At 40.6% G+C, this 22,955-nt stretch overlaps 1 protein-coding gene across 6 annotated transcripts in view; it reads right to left on the reverse strand.

Moving 5' to 3' along the window:
• The window catches only part of NEK7 (NIMA related kinase 7), a 337,523-nt gene that overhangs the window by 262,891 nt on the left and 51,677 nt on the right, over nt 1-22,955 (reverse strand). For 2 of the 6 annotated variants that reach the window (XM_069232116.1, XM_069232112.1), the window contains exon 3: nt 16,377-16,499. The exons of 3 other annotated variants lie outside the window; for them this stretch is intronic. The gene's annotated coding sequence lies outside the window, so the exon portion shown is untranslated. Of the gene's footprint in view, nt 1-5,724; nt 5,823-16,376; nt 16,500-22,955 lie in introns of all 6 variants that reach the window. One more of the 6 variants, XM_069232113.1, reaches the window with a different exon arrangement.

Here is a 22,955-nt window from a genome sequence, read left to right on the forward strand (position 1 = left end):
GGCCTAAAACATCTGACTACCCCAATATTATACCAACCCCTTGACACTACACTTACTCTATTTATACACTACCCATAAAAATACTTCTTTATTAATTTTGTAGATTAAATATACTTAAAAAGAACAAATTCCTTAAAAATAATAATTGAAATCTAATGTTTAACTTATTTATTGCTAACAATAAACTACTTAATATTACATTCATCTTGCATATTCATTTATAGCAATTAATAAGTTATCCCTATTATTCTGGCATATATATGCATGGCATACAACTATATATGCACACACACATAAGTACATCTATTCTTAACATTATAAATATATATTTTTTTCCACTGAAGAAAAAAAAACGAAGGTTACAGTAACGTTAGGTGAATTTCTCACTGACGTTAACGTTTTGAACTAAAGCAAAAACAGAGAAATTCAGCAGTATTTTGGTTCCACAGAAAAAGTTTCCTAGAGTAGAAAGATTTTAAGAAGTACATACTAACTTTTGTAGCCTGCCTTTTTTTATTACAAAGAATCTTGACAACAATTTAATTTATACTTGAGATAGCAGACCCTGTGTCTACAGGATCTAAGCTATGCACGTGTGCTAGTTTTGCTAGAATTGATAAGCTATCTGTAAAATTTTCTGTAGACTCAATGTTGCAAACAATACTTGTTTTCAACATCTAAATAGGTTTTATCTGTGGTGGCAGTAGAAATGGATGATTTTCTCCTGAGCTATTTTGTACTTACTGTCAGGCCTCTATTGACATCCTAATTCATACAGGGATGAGTGAAAGTGAACTTTAGATGATGTCATCAATAATGCAGTTTGAGATGTCATCAGCAATGTCAAAGAACATGTCAAGAGTGATGTCATATGTGAGGTCATAAGTAGTGCATGGTGGGGCGAAGTTCTAGTTAGTAGCACTAACTATAACTGCTAAGTTTCTGTGTTTTTTTGGTTTAAAACGTTAATGTTGACAGTGAGACATTCACCAAACTATAACGTTATATCGTTTGTTTCAGTGAATTTTTAAGGTTTTTTTTTTTTTTGTTTTTTTTTTAAATGAAAATATAATTTTATTACACCGAACTATAATGTTACATTAACCTTTGTTTTTGTCAGTGAAGTTTTAGGGCTTTTTAAGCAAATTAATTTATTATTGAATGCTAATCTCTAACAGAGTTGGGAATAAAGCATGGTTAGATATTTATTTATATTTTTTAAAGTAATGGTTCTCCTGAGACGCCTGCACAATCCCCTGCAAGGACTTCCAGGGGACTATACTTCCTGTTCAGCTCTTGCGAATGACTTGCAAGATTGTACATTTAGATTTAAGTTAATTAGTGTTTTACTGTAATTTTAAACACAACAGAATATTTAGTGTGTTGTTTAAGGTAAAAAAAAATGTTGCTGTTCCGTAGAAGATATATATAAAGAAAGTATTTTTTTATGCTCTGAGACATCTGCGGGACACTTGTGAGAGGTCTGGTAGAGGAAGCACATCCTAAAGAAGGATTCTGTTTGGTTCATATGGATGTTTTTATTTAGGAGACACAAACCATTTTGCTTTATTTCACTACTGGCCTTTGGTGAAAGAAGACATATTTGGCTTGCTCTCCTATGCTGTTTCCCCTTTCAGCAGAAAGATACCTTCATCACATTTAGATGGACAGCCATGAGCTTCTGCATCAGATTTAGATAAACAGCCATGGGCTTCTGCAGCAACCCAGACACCTCAGGCAACCAAGGAAACCCTGGTGTGGCAATTATCTGAAACGTGGGCAGGAGGCAAGAAAGTTTCTGCGAAGTAGGTTATATGTGTAAATTTTACAGCAAAGAGTTCAACTGGAGAAGCAAAAATGAACAAAATAGCACAAGTAGGCTAGGGATATGGAGAAACTAGAGGTCTATGCACGCACAAGGGGTTGCACATGCAGAGTTGACTGATGCTGCAGAGCTAGACAACTCTACAGGGTCCTCAACATAATTTTCTCCAGGAGATACTGTGCCTGCACACATTCTAAGTGCACAGGTGGACAATAATTCTGTTTATTTTATTTTGGATATATTTTTTAATGAAGAGATATTTTGCTGCTTGTGTAAGCATACAATTTTTTCAGCAGAGGCAAGCAGGCCTGCACAGGACAAGCTTGTTCAAGAGCGCAAGTGAACCCCCGGGCAGTAAATATTTTTTTCATCAGTTTTTTTTATCCTCTTTTTTGTTTTTAAGGAGATGCCCTTGGTGTTTGTTCAACACTTCAAATCCTATTTTTTGTTGTACCCTTTCAAATAATAAAAAATATATAAAGTGATTGAAAGCACAAAAGAACGTACAGTTGTTGAAAACTTAGCAACAGCACTTTTTAGAGCTACCCTCTACTTTTATGATCTATGTTGTTTGCACTATGTTTCCCTTTTTTCCCCTCCTTAAAATCTCTTGTGAGACTCATGAGAGCCAGAGAAGGCCAGCGAAGGCCTATAATCAGCAGCTCTCAGGAGCCTCTCATTGTAGTTTGTGAGAGCCAGGGAGGCAATCCCTCATGTTTAGTCCAAGGGACAGTGCTTCCCAGTTTGCTCTCATGAGCCTCTTGCAAGATCATACTTTTTATAACACAATTTGCATTCGCACTGAATATATCCTGATGTAGTATGTAATATTTATATACACCAGAATAATGTGTTTAGTTTAATGAAATGCAACCCATTATTTAACAGTGGGGAATAACAATTGACTTAGATTTATGGGGGAAAACATGTTTCATGTGCATTAGCCCAATATTTGTATATTGCACACACAGATATTTGTTTTAAGTTAACGTATTATTATCAGAAAGAGTTCTTGGTAGGCCACATGACAATGAAAATTAACTTTAGTGTTTTGTGCCTATTTATATCTACATTCATGTTTCTAAATATTGTTTCTTCTAGAAGGTTGGCTGTAGAAATGTAAGATAAGACTTTGGGAGTTTGGGCGATATCAGTATTGACTTTGCTACCATCAGTATTACATTTGTGACCTGAAAAGTCGAGTTTTTGGACTGTGTCTTACAACGGATATAGACAACAGTTTTGATGTGCAGTCTGCACAGGCATTGTTCTGTACAGCTTTCACAAATAGTTTTTCAAATTACCATTACAGTGTTCAACAATATCATGTATAAATGGAGTATAGTTACAGATGTGTTTTTCAGAATGTACTCAATTGAAAATAAAAAGAGTTGTCCAAGCTGGACATAAAGGATCCTCTTTATGTTGAACAAGGTTTTCAATCACCAGATGTAGATGGAATAGAAATGTAACTACTATATTACAGTAACATGAAACACCAGAAGTGTTAGAAAATGGAAAACCTATTACATTGCTGACTTCATTAGTTTTGAGCTTTTTTGAAGTCTTTGTAGAGTCTTCACTTAGTTTTTAACTTTTGAGAACTCTACAACCTCAGAACGTTTATGGTTTCTGTAAATTCAATGCTTGTCAACAATGGGATATAAGCTCAGAAGTGGTGCATAGACAACTCTCAAGCAGATGCACTCTGTCACACATGATGAGTAACTATTTACTCTGCTCTCATCAAAACCAAGAAGGTACAACACTGACAATGGCCTCACCCATGATAAAGCAACATACAACATTCCTTCATTAAAGTCTGTGTGACCTATATTTATCATAGCTGCATACAAACTTAATCCTTGAGACTTGTGAATGGTGACAGCATAGGCCAAACAGAAGAAACGGTTGTCTTTTCACATGCAGATCTTTTTGCAGGAGAAACCTGGCAGTGCACCCTCTATTTCTTTCCTTCTCAATGTTATTAAATGTAATCAGAATATATTCATTCTCTGTTCTGTTGCGTTTGTAATTAAGTCTGTCACATTCCCCATTGCAGCATTCACTAATCCCTCTTCAATGTTCCGGTTTTGTCGTAAAATTATTTTTCAGTTTTTACAGAGTTTAGAGACTGTTTTCTCTAAAAATACTGGGTTCTTTACCACCGATTGACATAGCGCTAAGTTTAAAATTTGATATTTCATTTATCTTCACTATTAAGAGTCACTATTTCTTGTTTCTCCAAATGAAGCATTCCTAAGTTAAATTGTGCACACTTGTCCAATGCTACGATTAGGCACATTGTCTGTTTCTGAGTGTTCATAATGTGCTGCATTATCGAAGCTGGTGACTTCTTATGTGGGAAACATGTGAGAAACAACAGCACTTTTAGTTTGGTTGCAAACTATTCCTATTCTCATGTTTTAATATATTTCCATACTCTGAACCTGCTTCCTGTCACGTATTTTCTGTCAGCTCAGCGTGCTGGAAATGTAACCACATGTTAAAATTTCCAATACTCTCCAATTACTTTTTAGTTTCTTCATGCACACGTTTTTAAAAAACTGGTTATCCTTTGACTGGAGTTATATACAAGCAGCAGCATAATTCAAGTTCCTGAATATGGAACTTCCAGTTTCAGTGACTATTACAATACAATAATAAAATTGAAATTTCTAATAAGTATTAGGCAAAGAAATTAAAAGTAGCTTTAAACTTTATTACAACGGAACTATTTAACAACAATACAAAACTACAACTATATTAACACACTTTATGAACTATTAAACAAAACAACTATATAACATGACTTTTGTGACACTCATCAGAAGGTGCTAATGACTGTCCCTCTTTGCTTTATTTGCCTACTGGGTTTTGATTAAAAAAGCACTTCTTTTCCTGTCTTTTAGCCACCTTAGCGTGCTAAAAAGTCTTCCATTTCCTGGTATATATTAGCACACTAGGTGGCAAGAAAGTTTCAGCAAAGCAACACATCTATAAATTACAGTTCACAAAGCCTAGTTTGTGCACAGTTAGCTTGTGCTGCAACTGGTTAGCCATTACCACATCCTTCTAACTTCAAAACACCACGCTTCAAGAGGTAGTTATTGGTGAACAGCACAATAAGCATTCTTGTGTTAACAATATTCTTTTTTGCTGCTAAAGTAAGAAGACAATTATTTCCTCTGAGACAAGTTTCTATTTTCCTCCTTAAAAAAATGACAATTAAAAAAAGTTAAAAGTTACATACTGATCAATAATTCATAACAGTGATAGAGCACTATAGGGTCTAAGCTTTACTACATTTTTTGCCCACAATCACATACTTATAGCTAGTGCACCAGTAACTTGTCTGTCCCTTCTCCTGAAAATACCACGTTCAACCAGTCTATTTCCATATTCTTGCAATTAAATTATAACATGCCATGAACTCTGCTTCCATAACAGTTTCTGAAGTAACACAATCATTGTGGCACAACTTTGCTAACATTCACCACAATGTTTCAGTAGTCTAGAAACAGCAATATCACCACTCAAACAACTCATAGGGCTAACATTATTATATATATATATATATATATATATATATACACACACACACACACACACACACAAACACGATTCATTAGAACAGTACAGCTTGTATTATTACATTCTTGTTTTTATAATTTAACAGTACTTCCTTTATTGAAAAGTATATATAGTTGAAAAACACTGTTTAACACAATCTGCATACCTTGCTCACATCTCCCTACATTATAATGTGTACCTCTCAAAAGTTATATTAAAACATCTACATCTCCCCAAACAGCTTTTCCCTCTATAGACTTGGTGTAGAATAAGTTTACCAGCATTACTGACACGTCACAACATTTATAAACAATAGTATTAATTACCTGAACTTGAAGTTCTTTCTTGAATGTAGATGAAGACACCAGTCTCTTTAGCTCCACATAAATTCACTTCTGCTGAGCACATCTCAGACTTCCTTCTCCTCCAAAGCACCAAGGACAAACTGAATTAATCGCTTGTTCTACAGCCAATCACATCACAGCATTTCTTCAACCATGTAATAAGAATGGTAACCATTGGTTGAGCTTTGGCCCTTTTTTTGTGGTTCTCCCCTTACAATACCGCAAGACTCTTGCGGGATCAGAAAACACCTTGTGGCAAGCCCGTACTTTTCCATGTAGGTCTCATGAGATGCTAGTTTGATCGGGAAACACCTCAGGCAGGACCAGCGATTTTCCATGCAGGTCTTGCAAGATGTTTGCGAAGTTCGAACTTACCCCATGAGGCAGGCTTCAATTACTGAAGCTTGCACACACTTCTCTTGCAGTCTCTTGCAGGATAGCAACACAACTGAAGGACAATAGTAGTATATGAGAGGGAATGACATCTCCACTGAGAACCCTTTTTTCTATAATAGTTCTGCATATTACAATGTAAGACGGGGCTACTATCACATATCAAAGCACTCTCTTGAATTACAAATATGCATAGCAGTGCGTGGAGAGGTACTGCCCTCTCCTGTCAGACCCCTCTCTCAAATAATGGGTGTACATAGAACACTCTAGACTGGCCTCTCCTTTGAGGCCCCTTTCTCAAATGACAGCCGTGCACAGTAGGGTGTGTAGATTGAATGGTCTCTCCTGTCAGACCACTCTCTCAAATGACTGGTGTCTCCGCTAAGACCTCTTTCTAATGATAGGTGTGTGTAGTTTGGTGTGTGAAAGGACTGACATTCTTGAAGACCTCTCTTTCAGAGGACAGGTGTGCGGAGTAGAGAGTGAGCAGCAACAGGCCACTAATTTCAGACCTCTCTCTCAGATGATGTATGCCCGTAGTAGGGTGTGTGGACGGACTGGCCTCTCCACCAAGACCTCTCTCTGAGATGACGAATGCGCATAGTAGCGAGTGGAAACGGCTGCCCTTTCTTCTCAGACCTCTCACCAACATCAAGGGTGCGCGTATTACGGTGTGTACATGGACTGGCCTCTACTGGCAGATCTCTCTTTCAAATGATTGCTGTGCATAGTAGGGTGTGTTGAGAGAGACTGTCCTCTCCACCAAGACCCCTCGCTCTCTCTCAGATGACGCTCTCTCTCAGATGACAAGTGTGCATGGTAGTGAGCAAAGAGGCATTTCCATTTTCTCTCAGACCTCTCCCTGAGAAGAAAGGTGTGCATTGTAGGATGTGGGAACAGATACTGGCCTCTCTGAGGAGACATCTTTCTCAGATGATAGGTGTGCATAGAAGTGAGGAGAGAGGGACTGCCTTTTCCTCTCCGATATCTGAGATGTTGGGTGTGCGTAGCAGTGAGAGGAGAACGAATGTCCGTTCCTCTCAGACCCCTCTTCTAGATGACGGGTGTGCATACTAGTAAGTGGAGAGGGACTGCCCTTTCCTCTCAGGCATCTCTCCGAGATGAAAGGTGTGCATATTTGAGTGCATATATGGGCTGGCCTCACCTGTCAAACCGGTTTCTCCGATGATAGGTGTTCGTAGTAGGGCGTGTGGAGGGACTGGATTCTCCTTTCATATCTCTCTCTCAGATGACAGGCATGCATAGTAGTAAGTGTGGAAGGACTAGTCTCCCTTTTCAGATCTCTCTCAGATGACAAGTGTGCATAGTATCGAGTGTGGAGGGACTGGGCTCTCCTTCCAAATCTTTCTCTCAGATGACAGGTGTGCATTGTAGGGTGTGTGGAGAGAGACTGGTCTCTCTACCGAGACCTCTCTCACATGACTGTGTGCATAGTAGTGTGTATGGAGAGGGACTACCTGCAGACCAAGATCAAGCTTCCTGCCAAATCTGGTGTAATTCTGCTTGGCAGTTTTTATTGTAGCCCTGCCCAAAGAAATCAACGGAAAATGCATGATAATTTTGTGTTTTGGGACCCACAATTTTTTTTCCTCACTCCCCACCCGATGGATCACTCAAACTTCCCAGGAAGGAGCGTAGCTGGATGAAATTTTTTTTGAAAAGTTTTGTGAAGATTTGTCAAATAGCGGCCAAAGTTATTAGAAAAAAAAAAACATTCTTCCTGTGGAAAAGCACACCTAACTATACCTACCTAGTGGTGAATGCCACTAGGTTATTTATATATACACATCTATAACTACATACATACATCTATCTATATATACACATACATATATTTCTACATACTTGTTCATATATACACATATCTATATATGCATTCATATATCTATATATACATACACCTTTAGACACATGTTAGAAATGGGGTCTCTGGTTGGCAGTCAATCTGCACTTTGTCCAAGCAGGGACCCTCACGTTAGTAAGAGTAAGGGTGGTACACACCTAGGATAACCCCTGCTCACGCCCTAGGTAGCTTGGCACAAGCAGTCAGGCTAATATCAAAGACAATGTGTAAAGTATTTATACAAACACACACAGTAACAAAGTGATAACACCACAAAAACACTCAACACCAGTTTAGAAACATAGCCAATATTTATCGGAGTGAAACAAGACCAAAACAACAAAAATCCAACATACACAAGCAAAGTTGTGAATTTTCCAAGATTAAACTTGAATATAGCGCTTAGAAACACAAATGCTTCAATTTGGTGTTATCACGGCATCATGACGTTCCCTACAATCTGATGCCAATCGCGCCGGTCACGGCAAAAAGCAAAAAAAAAAAAAAAAAAAAAAAAAAAAAAAGGGCCCACTTTCTAAAAGTGGCATTTTCAATCAGACAATCTAAAAACCAACTCCACCAAAAGATACATTTTAAATTGCGAGTTCAGAGAACTCCACATTTCTATCTGGTCTCAATGGGAAACTATACTTAAAAGGCAGTCCCCATGTTAATCTATGGGAGAGACAGGCCTTGCAATAGTGAACACCGAATTTGGCAGCATTTCACTACAAGGACATGTACAACACACCAGTACATGTCCTACCTCTTAAACACACTGCACCCTGCCCATGGGGCTACCTAGGGCCTACCTTAGGGGAGGCTTGCATGTAGTAAAAGGAAAGGTTTGGGCCAGGCAAGTGGTACACTTGTCAGGTTAAACTGGCAGTGCAAGGCTGCACACACAGACACTGCAGTGGCAGGTCTTAGACATGTTTATAGGGCTGCGCATGTGGGTGGCACAACCAGTGCTGCAGGCCCACTAGTAGCATTTGATTTACAGGCCCTGGGCACCTCTATTGCACTTTACTATGGACTTACTAGTAAATCCAATATGCCAATCATGGATAAACCAATCACCAATACAATTTAGACAGAGAACATATGCACATTAGCACTGGTTAGCAGTGGTAAAGTGCCCGGAGTCCTAAAGCCAACAAAAACTGGTCAGAAACAATAGGAAGAAGGAGGCAAAAAAAAAAAAAAAAGGGTTTGGGGATGACACTGCAAAAAGGGCCAGGTCCAACAACACACACACACACACACACACATATATATACACACACACACACACACACATTATATATGTATATCTGATGTAGTTATCTGTGATGTAACAATCCTCGTGAGGTACTTACCTGCAATTTAATGTCCCTCAAGTAACTCAATTGAGATCTATACAATTAATTGATTAATGTATGCAGCAGTGCTTAATTTGTACACAAAAATGTGGCATGCCCAAAGCACTCCTCTTATACATGTGGCTGCTGCAAATAAATGTGCGAGCAGGGAATACTGAGGCAGCGTAATCCTGAAGCTTCTTCAATCCATTTACAGCCACTCCCTGCCGCTCAGCTCACTCTTGAAGCTTTCTGCTTTCTCCCATTGTGACACTTTTTTGTTTTTCTTATCCTCCGTCTTTCCCATTTGTGTTTTTTGCTCGCAGTAAATGCTTGTGGCAGAGAAATAAGTGCCAGCCCTCAAAAATAAGTGCTGGTGCCCTGCACTGGAAACAAGCACAAATTAACCACTGGTATGTAGGAAGACAAATCTAATTTTCCGGTTGAAACTCAGTGAATAGTTTGGAGGAAAATGGGTGAACCACTGCACCTTTTGTAACCTTTTGGATTTTTCAGCGGGGGTTAGTGCCCGAAGCTCATGTAGCTGAAATTATGGCAACGAGGAAAGGAAGTCATGCAACAAAATATACCACAATTTCAAAGGATTTCATGGGCTTAAAGAGTTGAGGCACCATCCTGAACAGGACCAAGTCCAGATTCCAATAAAGTACAGGTAGAATAAACAAAGGCTACAGGTTCAACAAGCCCATAGTGTCATCCAAGAATCTCACTGGAGGTGAAGAATTCCTCTGGACTGTGGCCTTAGGTCCCAATGGCTTTCAGGAAAATCTTGGATCTCCTCACCAAAACACCAGATTCAACTGGCTATTTTGAAAAACAAATGGCATGATCTACCAAGAAAGTAAGTTAGTTAATATCTGTTAGCAAGGCCCAAACACCAAACCGTAGCCAAATGTTACCTGCTCCAGAGGACATCGCGGCAGCAGCAGTGAAGAGAACATTTAACCAGTCATGGCTCGCTCCTTGTTATGTTGATATTTAAGTTGTATTCTAGTTAGAACATTGTGTTAGCGCGTGGTTGTTGCGTGGCTGCATTCCGATTCGAAGGGAGTTTCAGATCGGAGTTGGAGAGAGACACGCAGCGACCACGACAGTTTGGCAAGCCTTTTTACTAATTGTAACCTACAAATAAAGCAAGGTTTTAAACTACAAAGCCTCCGACTTTACAAGAATTGGCGACGAGAGGGTGTGCCCGATTCCGGTAAGATCTTTCTGACATTTAAATCTGAGCGCACGATCTTACCCTTCGCTGGATTTAAGCGCACAATTCCTGTAAGGCTTGCCGAAACTTATATTCTATTTTTGGACTACTTTTAAAATTATTACAAGGAAAAATCTTTAAGAGGCGTTACCGTTACGCCAAGCGACCTTCAAGCTGTGCTCTCCATTCTATACCTCGAGCTCCTGGATTTCACACGTAATAAATGCTCAGACGTGTTCATGTCGATTAAAGGAAAGAACCTTGGCAACACATTTGTTTATCCTGAAGAGTGTTAGAGCAGGAAAACTGAGCGTTTTCTCAGAAGTAGTGCACAGAGCAGAGAAATAGGGACAGTTTTTCGCCTACAATCTACAGATTATTGGTATACTGGTGTTTTACAGGTTTTGGAACTGAAAACTTCTTTATTTGTGACATTTTAATACGGTACTGTGAATTCGTCACTGAATAAATTCCCTTGTACACAGCTTTACGTAATAATATTTTTCAAATGACTACACAACAATTTTCCCTTCAACCCCCATAAGCATTTTAGCCAGCAGGAGCGAGTCCATGTATGAAATAGACAGAATGGAAATCGTACTTTCTAAATTTCTTGGAGACTATCGACGAAGAAAGAAAAAGGAGTTCGGAGAGGAAGAAAAAGATTTTTCTACATTCTGTGGGACCTGAAGGACTAAAAGTATACGAATCTATGACAAAGATTAGTGGCAGTGGGGACACCACTGTATTTGAGAACGTGTTGAAGGAGTTTGATAATTATTTCGCACCTAAAGTGTGTATAGGCATTCTAAGATACAAATTCTTTCAAAGGAAACAAGAATGTGGTGAGACTGTGGATGAGTATGTAGCCGCGCTCAAAGTATTGGCAAATGATTGTAAATTTGATCATTTGCAAAGTCAGTTAATTAGAGACCAAGTAGTAATGCATATCCGTGATCCAGCAATTCAAGAAAGATTGTGGATAAATGGAGATGTTGAATTGGGTGGTATTTTAGCGATAGTTAGGAAAGCTGAGTTATCTAGTCGTAGTGCAAAAGCAGTTAAAACAGATTATAATGATATTAATGAAGACACAGTTAACAAAATAAAGTATAAGGGGATGGGCAGAACAAAGAATGAAAGCGAGAAGAACCAACATGGTCAAAGGTGTTATCGTTGTGATAGCACTTCACATTTAGCTTCTCACAAATATTGTCCTGTGTTGAAGCAGAAGTGTGCGGCATGTGGAGTTATAGGGCATTTTGCTAGGGTGTGTAAAAAGAAAAAGAGGAATAATAATGTGAAGTATGTGGATGGAGTAAGTGATAATTCAAGCGAAGATGTGAGTAAGGTCAATAGAATTAAGCAGGACAGCAAAAGTATGAGTAAAGATCAAATGTTTGTATTTAATGTTCAGGAAGAGTCTATCGGTAATTAGAAGAAACCAGTATGCTTAATGCACATAGGAGGAGTTGAGATTCAAGTTTATGTTGACTCAGGTTCTCCTTTTACTATCATTAATGAGGGAGTGTGGAAGTCAAAATTTGTGGAAAAACTAGGTAGCAATTTACAAAAACCTGATATTAGCCCAGAAGGATTTTCCGGAGAGAAGATAGATCTGTTGGGTTCCAGAGAACTTACATTTGTTTTTAAAAACAGAAAATCTGTGGGGAAGTTATATGTAGCAAGGAAGGGACCTTCAGTCCTAGGTTGGAAGGATCAGGGAGACTTGCATATTACCCTTGATCCGAATAGTCCTGAACCAGTTATGGTAGTGGATGAGGAAGAATGTATTGCAAATGAAATGTTTAAAAAATTTCCTAAAGTTTTTAGTGGGAAAATTGGTGTTTTGGAAGGTTTTGAACACAGTATTGTTCTTAAAACTAATGCCAGTCCAAAGATACATAAAGTAAGGAACATTCCCATTCTAATCAGGAGTGAAGTGGAGAAAGAATTGGAGAAATTAATGGAAGCCGATATCATCGAACCAATTGAGTCTTTCGAATGGATTTCTTCTGTAGTAGTTAAACACGCGACTGGAAAGATTCATTTATGCATAGATTTGCGCCATCTGAATAAAAATATTGTAGTGGATAAATTTCCTCTACCAAGAATTTCAGAGATGTTAACATTAATTAAGGGAGCTAAATGGTTTTCCACCATAGATTTATCTGCAGCATACCACCAAATCAAATTGAGTGAAGCAAGTAAGAAGTACACTGCGTTTATTACTCCAGTGGGATGTTTCCAATATAAAAGACTACCATTTGGTTTAGCTTCGGCAGCTGCCATCTTCCAGAGGTTAATGTATCAGTTATTTGGTAAACATACCAATGTGAGATGTTTTCAAGATGATATTTTGCTATTTGGCAAAGATAGAAAGGAACAGGACACAGTTTTGGGGGAGGTTTTAAGTATTTTGGAAACAAAAGGCTTGACTGTAGAGACAGACAGACAGACAGACAGACAGACACACACACACACACACGTTCCACCTGCTCCCCTGGCCTCACAACACAGCAGCTCTTGTAAGCAGACGTGGGAGTAAAATCATGAACAAGACACCACACCACAATAAAATACCAGCCAAACTTTTTATATCACAGCCACAAAAATGGGACCCGAATATTAATAACATTGCTAATGCAATTCTGATGGGAACTGGAGTTCCTTCTACATGGGCAGCGGTTGATATAGTTCTATATTTAAAAAGGGCCCCCTAAGCCTTACTGATAGCTGTAAAAAACATTTGCCGCCAGTTATTAGGGAAAATTTAGGACTGGGCCGTTGACCATAATGTTATCCCACACCTACAAGCTGGTTTTAAAAACAAAAGGTTGGTACAGTCAACCAGGTCTTTAGATTCCTTCCTATATGCTGGAACAATATTGTCCAAGAAATGAGGCATTTATATGTTGCATTCGTGGACCTCAAGTCCTGCATAGTAAGCTGTGGACGGTCCTTAAGACAATGAAGTCCCAGACAACAACCTATCTATTCTAATAAGATAGTATGAAAACACCTTTGCAGAAGTGAGTTGTGGCCCCTTGAGTGAATTAACAGACCACATCCCTATAAAGAAAGGAGTGCGTCAAATGAGTGTTCTTGCACTTTATTTTCGCTCTACATAATTGATGTTAAAGATTTTCTGGCCTACTGCAAGAACATCTGGTCCTCCTGCTTGTAAACAACACATTATTTATTTCCTAGACACCTATGGGCCTACAGGCATCTTCTTCAATCAACGAGGGCTCGAAGTAAATCCAGCCAAGACTAAATTCATGGCCATAAACCTGCATAAGAGATATTATGGTTAAATAAAACTGGAAGGGATGAAGTTGGAGAGAGTTAAGTCTTTTGAGTACTTGGGAGCAAATGTGAATGTAAACATGGCTCCGTGAAATCAATATATCTACTGCACAAAGCAATTCCTCGCTAACCCAATGGCATTTTAAATAATTTACGTGAAAAAGTCATTGGACATGGCTTTAAACATTTTCAGAACAATAAAAAAGTCTCTTTCAAAACCCAAGAGTTTTGCCTCGTTAAAGGCCTGAAGAAATACAACCATGTCCCACCCTATCCTTATGTTGCAGCATCCATCACTACTGTTGCCTCTGCTGGTGGTGTGCAAAGAAAATTGCTACTGCCTGGACCTTTTCCATCACCAGAGATACAACCCAGTGTCTGGGTGAGCCTGATCACATCTGTTAGACTATCCTTATATTGAAACCATTCCTGACAGATGAACCCCTGGAGAGCCACCATGTGCCAGTGTGCACAAGTGACCAGCGGGATGCAGAATGTCAGCAGACCTCGGAGACCGACAGCCTTTAGAACTGACACTTAAACTCCTTCCTGAAATATCAGAATCACATCATGAATGCCCCTGATATGAAGTGGAGGAGAAAAAGACTGGAAAAAAGTTGTGTCCACAACCACCCCAATTAAGACAAAGTGCTGAAAGGGCTCCAAGTGTACCTTGGGCAGATTGACTGAGAAGCCCATGTTGAGGATAGACGTTTTGGTGTTGAGGTGGTCCGCCACCAGCTGCTGCAAGCCTGCCTTGAGCGCTTTCATTTGGCCTTTGTTCATGGTGGAGGTACCGGTGGAACAACAGGAACAGGTGGAAGCATTGGCAATGGTGTCAATGATGTGACTACTGATCCACTGGTGTGGCTGCTGCTGGCATTGGGAGTAGGGGAGGGAGTGTCCATCGGGTGTGGCAATCTCTTGCGATGGGCTTCTGGTGCCAGCAAGTGCCGGGGAAATACCTACCAACGGAAATCAAGTCAGGGGGCCAACGAAACCATGGGTCCTAATAGCGCTCCACAATTAACTGCTTTGTGCTTAAACCGCAGCATCTTGACCAACTGCATAAGATTGTCACAGGAAACTCCAGACACAATGGGGCTGGAGCCACCTAGCGTTGGAGTTCAGGAGTGAGCGACACAGTTTCTTCCGCCAGAGAGGTCCACCAGCTGCGGCTTGGAGTAGAACTCCACTTGGGGAAGGATAACATTGAGAAGATCTATCTCTTGCTTGGAACAAAGTCTGGTCATGGAATCATTCCACTGATGCCCGCCATATGTTTAATTTTCTTATATTTGGATGACTATGATGATGAAGAGTGCAATTACAATCTTGATGGATATCAGCACTAGGCCTGGCACACTTTAAGCAGATCATTAAAAGCTTCCCCTCCAGATCTTTGATTGTCTTGGCATGCATGAGGTTGCTCTGCTCAAATGACCTGAAGTCGTGCTTTGGACCCAAGCACCACAAACAGACCTGGAGGGGGTCTGAAATGGAAGGCTATCACTGGCAGAACGGCATGGCTAAAGCCTGACCTATCTGGGAGGAGACATTTCCTAAAACTAACTTCTGTGGGAAAAAAAACAGAGAGCATCTTGAGATTCACAATGGGTTTTTGGGCAAAAAAGGGGACTTATGGAGCGGTGCTGGGGTGGTGCTACATGGCTAGAGTGATATTACAATTATGTTCCAACTGAGAGACCTACCATAATATTTCAGGATACAGTCTGGCATCTAGGGATATTCAAGAAGTGAGGAACTGCAAAAAGAAGAATCCATCAGAATTGCAATATGTAACTCGAGCGTGCCACAACCTTGTTGTATTCTCCAAGTGATGAATCTTGTTCTTATTCTTAGTTTTTGGCCATCAAGAATAAGTACTCTGTAGAGCAGCTAGATTTACTATACTCATACATGGTTAAGTAAAACATCTCGGTTTTATTGATGTGTCAAAATCAAAACCATCTTACTCTGCATCAGAGTTTGGAAAGTCTTTCTGCTGTCCCAGTACTTCTCTATCTACTATTCATACACCCTTTGTAGCCAAAGCTCTCATATGTGCTCTCCAAACCATGCAGAAAGCAATCATGATCATAAACACTGCACCAGAGAATGGTGTATCTGCTTGCCCACAACTATAAATAACTCTGTGATCTTTGTTACGACCAAAATATCCTCTCAGTCCCAGCACTCTGTGACCACTCGTTACTGAGGCTTTACTGAAAAGGTTTTGAGTGTGCTCTTGGATATACTGTTAATTTTAGACTCATTAAAGCATGCACTTATAACTGGCCAAGACACCTCTGAATTGATCTCGTTTTGAATCACAGTGCCATGTACAATAAGAAAAAGATCGTAATGAAAACAGACAATTGAAGGCTCTTACTCATTATCAGATAAAACTGAAATCATTTAAGCATCTTCCTCAGTGTATGAATCCAGTCTAATGATGGCTGGTTATAGGAGGTCTCAATGCTGAAGAAATTTCCAGGACAATTACCTTTGGTTGTTGAGTTTTCAGAGTGAAATCCAATAAAGGAGATAGATGTTCTACATCAGAAAGGCCGCTTTCTTTCTAAATGAAACAGGAAGCCCCTTGAGACATCCAGGTCGGGCAAGGTTTCTGCAGATGAAGAAGCATGAGACCAAACAAAGATGAAGATTTATTTATAAATAGTAATTTTGAAATCCACGGGTCTCTTTACACCTAAACGAGAACAGTTCTCCTTTAAACCCATTTATTTCCGAAGAACAAAATGCACCACACTCAACTTAAAGCAAGATCTTCATCCTACTCTCATTGGTCTTGAAAGTCAGAAACTTTTGCCACATCTACACATTTATGTTCCCAGATTTGAGCACTACCCAGCCCAGAACAACGACATAATGTGGAGGGTTAGGGGTGGCGGGGGGTGAGGGATATTCCTATGAATCCTTATTTACACATACATCTCCTTTTAAAATAACAAGCATACTTTTAGCACTTGGCATCTTAAATCGCATTAATTGACTTTAATGTGCTGACTCTTGTACTTCAATAGTTCTCTCATAACATCGCAAATTACAGGTACTGACAAAATAAGGACTGAATTAATTCAAATATTTAAGGATACATTAAAAAAACTCATTAAGCAAATAACTGCAAGACTCTTTCCATGGCAAAACCGTTGAACTCAGTTTGCAAGGCAAATATCTACTAAAAAGGAACATTTCCCACTAATAATTCCTAATACACATGGATAGATGCACATCAAAGAAGCCAAATTAAAGTTAAAGGCCCGTTAGGATAGGAATGTCTCCTGCAATGTATATTGGCATGCCCTCCGTACCCCGCCCCCCTTCCTGGCGTGCCCGAATGCAAATAAAACTGCAATACTGACTTTATTTTGGACATGGCATCATGCTAATCTAGCGAATAGTCTGAGGTCTGGGACTGTCCTTGACAATGTAGGGTCCAGGACCTGACCAGTGACCTGGAGAGGTGCATCAAGTATATTCTCATAGTATTCAGATGACACTGTTAGATAATGCAACATGTGACCAGACATTTTTATCTGTCAATGACAGTGTGATCTACAGACACCTCTCTTCTAAAGTTCTACTGCTATGTGCGGTACTTAACTCTTGCACTGACATCCCATGTGCATGCAGAGTGCTTGGGAGTGTACATAGAGCCTGTGATTCATCTATGGTGTAATGGAACGGAGGAAGGGGGAGGGGGAGAGAGAGAAAGAGAGAGAGAGAGAAGGGGAGCAAGAGAGAAGGGCAGTGAGAGAGAGGTGGTAGACAGAAAGAGCAGGTGGGAGAGAGGGTGCAAGAGCGGAAGAGATGGGGGGGTAAAAGACAGGAGGGGGAAGATAGCGATAAGGAAATAGGAGGATGTGTGTCTCTTTCCACCACCCCACTGTCCATCTTTTTCTCTCCGAGCATCTCTCAATCTCTCTGCGTGCCTAGGCACTGATGTCAGTGGAATGTATGTTGATGCCTCTGGCTTTGCATGGCACAAGGGGGAAGAGAAGGTCAACTTCTGCAAACAGTGGAAGTGTATTGTCCGCATTTCTGTGGGTGGAGGTAATGACTAACACTGAAGTGAGGATCATGGAGAAAGGTGGTACATTTTAAGCACCTTAAAAATGCAGTATATTACTTTCAAAAATGACAAGAGCATCAACAGAAATAGATCATAACTTCAAAGGACATACTTCCTCAAGGACTTCTGACAGTCATTTTTTGTCTCACTCATTTTTTGCCATGCTGAAAAGTCGTTGTCGCCTGGTCCAAAAGAGACACAAGGTTTAAAAAGTTTCAAAAATAAAACAGCATCATAGACCCTGGACACACACACGTCAGCTGTTGCGGTCAAAGGCGGCGTGAAACTTAACACTAGAGATAGCGCCCAATTGTCCAAGTATTCAACGCAGAGCAGTGCCATGACAAATACAGAAGGACAAGAACGTGTACGTTTCCTGCCCACACCACTCACTTTCCACAAGTTGTTTTCCTTCTACAGCCACTCTACCGTTTGCCCGTGTAGGTTGCACTCCACAGCAGCAGGCACATGCGCGCCTCATTCTTGCCCCACCACAACAACAAAAAAACACAACACATCATGGAATTTTACTTGGCGTTTTCCCCTCTGTTTGATCTGCGACATTTATTTAGATACGTGCGGTAAACACATCAGTTTGGGAATTGATACAATCGAACTAGAAAAAACAGCAACACAGCTAAAAAGCCCTGCTGCGCTAAAATGCAGATTGTGTTTAGGAGTTAAATCAAGTTGGCTTGTCTGCACCAGGAACGATTTTACAGGGCACAAACGTGGAATTCAAAATTATTTTCATAACTTTCCTAGAGCTGCCAATACCAACAGTCTGTCTGGAAATGTACAGCTCAAACCAAACACGGGCATCTGTCGTAAATCAAAACAGTCCACGCCGAGGAGCACATACTAACCAGGATGCTTTGGATGTGGAACTGTGCAATTTCATATTATTGCGAAATCGAGATTAAAATCTGTTTCACCACGGGTAGTCAATTTTAAATACTACTACGGTGTTTTTTAGTGTTGTTCTTTATTTAGGGCACACGAAAAACAAAACTAAATGACAGATATCTGGCAAGTGAGAGATGAATGGTGAGAAAGGGAGTTACTCTTCTGGAAAAATGCTTTAATTCCCACAGTATCAAGCGCAGAAAGAGAGAAAAACTATACTAACCAAGGAGTGATCTCTAGGTTTTCCGAGCAAATTGCGCCCATGGGACGATTGCTGCCTTCGCTCGTTCCTGACGCTGTCCCACCCAAACACCGACCTACTGTGGGAAGATCTTAACATTACTATTGCAGCTTTGCGATTATCAAGGTCAGGTTCTGTGACCATCTCCGAAACAAACAATAGTTTGGAAGCTTGAGTGCTACAAAAATAAATAAATAAATAAATAAATAAATAAAGCAGGTCTGGTTGTAAAGGAATATTGTAGGGTATGTGAAAATTTACAAGTAAAAAGCATGAGAATATGTATATATTTGGGTACAAGCAAAGAACTGAAGGATAATACTGCTGTAGGTGAAAAGGTCAGGTGACAGTTGCACTGTGAAGCCAGACCGAAAAACCCATGTAGCTAATGACTGCCCTCCGACGATCTGTGCTTCTGCTAAAGAAACACAACATACATTGACGGAGACACTTTTTACAGCATTACAATGTTACGTGTGGAGCAGTGTTGGTACTACAGATCAATTGTTCCAAACTTTTTAGTGTTGAGCCTGCGAGTGCATGGGCCAGCACATGTCTCACTTGCAAGACTTATGTGCAGTAAAGGGCTTGGAGCCCGCCTGTCACTCATCATTTGATGGTTTGCATGACACTCTTCGTTATAGCATAGTAGTTTGTCAAGATGAGTTTGGCATCATTTACGTTCTTCTGTGTGGCGCACGGACCAAGCACTGATTGATTCATCTTAATTAGTGCCCGTCCTCTGCTCCCGAAGTGCCTGAGGTACTATTTTGTTATTTTTTTTAACTTCTAGTGACCTACAAACACAAGGTTTGTTACTGGCAAAAATGTGCCCAGCAGGAGAACCAAAATTGCAAAGTTTTGTTTTTGAAAGCTACAGTTCATTTATTTTGCCAAATCGTGTTTTCTTACTCTGCACTCATGTCTTCTTTTTGTTTTTTAAATTGTTCGTAGGAGCTCTTCTCAAGATGACAAAGAACCTGTTCAAAAATTTGAAAAGACACATCGTTTCTTTATTATGTGCAATTTCTGTAAAGGTACTTTAACACAAAATCAAGTAGTACACCCCAATCGACCCGCTCCAATCCGCCAGACTACAATCCACCCCAATCCAACCCACTTTTCTCCCACACTAATCCACACTACTCACCTGAATCCAATCCAGCCCACTTCAAAACAATCTGCCCCAATCCAAAGCAACTGCTGCACTCCAATTCAAAACAATTTATCCAATCTTTAATTCAAAACAATCTGCCCTAACTCCAATCCGCCCCACTCCAATCCAAAACAATATGCCCCAATTCAATCCACACAACTCCAATCCATCTCAGTCGAGTCTACCCCACTCCAATCCAAAACAATTCGCCTCACTTCAATCAGCCCCACGCCGGTCTGCCCCACTCCAGTCCAAAACAAGCTGCCCCGCTCCAATCTAAAACAATATGCCACAATTCAATCCACTCAATCACAATTTACCCCACACCAATCCAATCCGCCCCACTCTTATCCAATCCACTCCCCACCCAATCCACCTGCCCCCTACAATTCACCCCGCCCCCCCTGCAATCTAAAACATTCACTCCAAACCTAAGCGGCCCCACTCTAATCAAAAACAATCTGCCCCACTCCAATGCAGTTCACCCTACTCCAATCCAATCCATCCCAAACCTCCACACTCCAATCTGTCCCATCCACCCTACTCCAATTCATCCCACACAATCCAATCCCCCCACACTAATCCACCCCACCCCAATCCAACCTACTCCAATCCATCTCAATAAAAGCCTCCACTACCCAATCCACCTTACTACAATCCAATCCAACCTACTACAATCCAATCCAACCTACTCCAATACAATCCACTTTGATCCACCCCACTCCAGTTCAATCAGTCCACATAAATACACCCTACTCCAGTCAAATCCAACCCACTCTCAATGACTTTAATCTAGCCCAGCTCAATCCAGTACATCATTCTCCAATCCAATCCACCCTACAATAATCCAATCCAACCCACTCCAATCCAACCCACTCCAATCCAATCCACCAAAATCCACTCCACTCCAATCCAATCACGTCAAATCACCCCACACCAATACATCCCATTCAATTCAATTAACTCCACCCTAATCCACCCCACTCAATCGGATCAACCCCAATCCGGTCCAATTCAACCCAAGCCAATTCAAGCCACCCAGCCCCACCTAACCCAATCCAACTCACCCTATCACCCCCATTCCAATCCCCCCCTTTCCAGGCCGCCCCCACCCATCTCAATCCACTACATCCCACTCCAGTTCAGTCCACAGCACTCCAATCCATCCAGCCTACCCCACTCCAATCTAATGCACTATAATCTACCCCACCCCATCCCAATTTAGTCCAATCCATTCCAATCCACCCCAATAGACTACCCTACCACTCCAATCCAGACAACCTCCCCCAATCCAATCTAATCCACCCTACTCCGATCCATCCCAAGCCATTCCACCTCACCCCATTTGCATCCACCTCTTCAATCCAGTCCACCCCACTCTACGCCAATCCAGTCCACCTCACTACCTCAATCTAATCCAACCCAGTCCACCCTATTCCACCCCACAACACTGAACTCTACTTCCTTCTACTCAACTCGATAACACTCTACTCCTCCTACTCAACAACATTCCAACAAATCCACTGTATGACACACTACTCCTTCCACTCTAACACTCCATGCCACTAACTTTTAGCCATGCTGAACAGCAGCCACACTGGTGTGCAACATGGCAAAACGCATTGCCAAAGCCAATTGCTCTTGTGCAGGCGAGGCCTACTGGCTTTGTCAATGCTCGTTTCTTGTGGCTTCCTTTAGATACATTTGGCAAGAGTTTGTTTCAGTTAGCAGACCTATGCTTATCAAACCATGAGGGCCTAGAGCTTTGATGGCTCTGTGATGAACGCTATCATAATACTCAATACTCCTAAAACCGTAATGATCCACTTTGGCCAAGGTGGACATTGAACCACGCTCTTTTCTGTTCCGAAAGGAGTGAGCCACATTTGTGAGCTGGTGTCTTTTCTCTGTAATATACATTTGTATAGTTTGAAAACAGGACTATGTAGAGCAGGGATGGTTCTTTGTGGATGAAGCTGAGTAGGAAAAGGTTGTGTTAGGCTCTGTGAGAGAGTGAGACTTGCGGGGAGCTCAGTCACATCATGTTAAAACTGTGATCAAACAGTAGGACCTACAAAATTAAATTGGTTGATGTGTAAAGTTCCTAGTTCACGTTCAATAGCTTGATATGCAGCAAGGCCATCCTCCGAGGAAATGCACGTGACACGTGCAATAGTTATTCAATCAAGAATATACAGTATCGAAACCAAGTAAGAAACTGGATAAAAGGCTGAACAGTTATGGGGAAAAAAAAGTCTCATTGAAAGCCTCAGAAAAGAAGTGCTTATGGTTATACAAAGGCAAACAAAAAAACAAAACAAAAAAAGAGAAGATACCTTGGTGCAATGGTCAGAGCAGGAGATGTCACGAGGATGAAGCCACCCAGATCACTTCCTTTTTGAGTAGTGGGTTGTTGCAGTCTTCCAAAAATGAAAACCCTTGCTGAAAGCACCACTGTTGTTCAATATGTACCCCCTAGTATTACTATCTTGATAATAGTATTTAAATCTCCAGAACCAATCATTCAGATGTTGGGCAAGTCCACTGTGCAAGTTGCCAACAACATTTGTCTCAGGTCTACAGCAAAATGCCCATCTTAATGTCCATCTCCACAGCAGGCAGCAGAATTCTCTGTTCTTGACACTTTCCATATACTCAGACACAGGAAGAAAGCTCCACAGTGGCA

This window comes from Pleurodeles waltl, chromosome 4_2, assembly GCF_031143425.1.
Source record: "Pleurodeles waltl isolate 20211129_DDA chromosome 4_2, aPleWal1.hap1.20221129, whole genome shotgun sequence".
In the NCBI taxonomy this organism is placed as follows: domain Eukaryota; kingdom Metazoa; phylum Chordata; class Amphibia; order Caudata; family Salamandridae; genus Pleurodeles; species Pleurodeles waltl.